Genomic DNA, 2,170 nt, shown 5'->3' with positions numbered 1-2,170 from the left:
AAATCAATGTCAAAAGTAATCAGGCAAAATGATTTGATGTGTACTATGATTAACAAAATGTTAATCAAAAGAGACGAAAGATTGTTCATAAAATAAAAGAATGTATATTTAGAGAGAAAAACTGAGATAGAACAAACACATAAGAAAATGTTTAAGTCCTACAACAAGCTAACTCACACCACCAATGAAACTACACCACCAATTATTCTACATTTGGGATTTATTTATATTTTTTTACGGAACATTTGGGATTATTTTTTGTCTATCATGAAACACTAACATATAAATAAAAATAATCATGAATGGTTGATTAAAAAAAATGACCTCTCATGACCACCGGTACTTTGCTATGAGTTGCTTACAAAGGTTATATGATCATTTATGTAAGCTACAAGACAGACATATACATCGAAGAACTTAACAGACATTTCCTAAGATTATTTTTTAAAAAACATTTTTTTTTGCAACTCAAAAAGTGCAAAACATTTTCTTTAAAAAAAAAAGGTGCAAAACATTTAACATTATAAAATGATCAAATAATTTCATTTTTATTATATGCAAGGAGAAACAACATGACTAAATTTCTCAAATTGATTTATGCTATGATTCACCTTCTTTTCTTGTTTCTTGTTGTAACTCACTGCACTGCCAAGGGTAAGCTCATTTTTCCTTTTTCAATTTTACTTTTTACTTTTATCACAACATTTCTTCTATTTTGAATAACATTATTTTAATCTTTGATTTTCCAGTTATACAGTGTACCCCTCCTGAAGTCGTGAAGTGCACTTGTCAATGTGGGAAGCGAACACTTTATTAGATGTAAAAATAAAAATAATGCCTTGTTTTATCAAAAGCAGTAATGTTTTATTTCTCACATTTAACATATATGTAACCTTTGTTTTCTTATGTACTATTAATAACAAATATAGTTGTTTGAGTTCTTCCAACAAATGACAAAGATTGAACCCTAAATCAAATATACAATCTTTTTTCGCTTAAATATAATCATGTTTCCGTTCCTTTAACACTTTTGACGAGAGATCAAGAGAGGAAGATAGGGTTGTATTGTAGCAATCAATTGAAAGATTTGACGTGGCTGAAAGAGTTTTGGGTTAAACTAGACTCTAACCCGTGCGATGCACGGGTTTTTTAGAGTTTCATGTATAGGTATCAAATTGATTATATCATTAGAAACATTTAATGGAATACAGTAGTGTTTTAAAAAAACTAAATTGATTCATTAATTAACTATATGATGTATATAATTTCATACAAAAAAAAATAAAGAATCAAAATGAAATCAGACATATATATTCCCTAACTTGAAATGAGACATATATATTGCTTATAGAAATGCTATAAGTGGCTATCTTAAAATAATGATCAATAACGTAGACAATTTGTCAAAAAATTTAGTCATGCATTAAGGTTTGCTCATTACCTGTTCATATTCATTTACAAAATGATAATGATAACACCCATATAATCCACATTGGAAGCTATTAACTTTACATTAGGTCTCCAAAAAGCCTAATCTATAGCACCACACAAATTTTCTGCAAGAACTGAAAGAATCATGTGTGGGTTGTGCTGGTAGAAATTAATAGGTGGTCAGTGGATTTTGGATGATGTGATAGTGGAAAATGAAAAAGGAATTTAATGGTTTGCTAAAAAGGGTATTTGATATTGAATATCAATTAATGGAAACAAAACTAATCAAGAAAATTGCTAGCGACTTAGTGGTCAATATGTTGAGTGGAAGCCATTAGGTCTCATGTTTGAATCCTTGTGAAGGTTATTTTTTTTTAGCAAATCAGGTCTCATGTTCGAATCCTTGTGAAGGTTATTTTTTTTTAGCAAATCAAAAAAGGCGGGATTAGGGTTAAACAGGGCTACTTGGAGACTGTCTAACATTTAGATATATAAAGATATGTTTTTAATCCTTATAAAATTGGAAACTTTTAAGTTTAATCCTTACTTAATTTTAATAGCATTTTTAGTCCCTATAAAAAATATTTACATGTAATTTTAGTCCCTACTAAAACAAAGTTTGTTTAATTATCCTTAAATCAAAGTTTAGTCCCTACACAAGTTTAGAATATTGTGAAAGGTTCATTTACAACAAATTTAGAAATTTTTAACATGAAATGAATTAATTATGAATTTTTTT

General features: G+C 28.2%; 1 long non-coding RNA gene across 1 annotated transcript; it reads left to right on the top strand.

Moving 5' to 3' along the window:
* The first annotated feature begins 513 nt into the window (after positions 1–513).
* LOC146921327 (uncharacterized) lies at positions 514–951 on the top strand. Its single transcript, XR_015012111.1, has 2 exons — positions 514–654; positions 750–951. It is a non-coding gene; the product is annotated as an uncharacterized LOC146921327 (long non-coding RNA).
* The last annotated feature ends 1,219 nt before the right edge of the window (positions 952–2,170 follow it).

This window comes from Medicago sativa, chromosome 5 (genome assembly GCF_051527215.1).
Source record: "Medicago sativa cultivar Bolivia chromosome 5, Bolivia_mono, whole genome shotgun sequence".
In the NCBI taxonomy this organism is placed as follows: Eukaryota; Viridiplantae; Streptophyta; class Magnoliopsida; order Fabales; family Fabaceae; genus Medicago; species Medicago sativa.
This window is presented reverse-complemented; position numbering and strand designations above follow the sequence as displayed.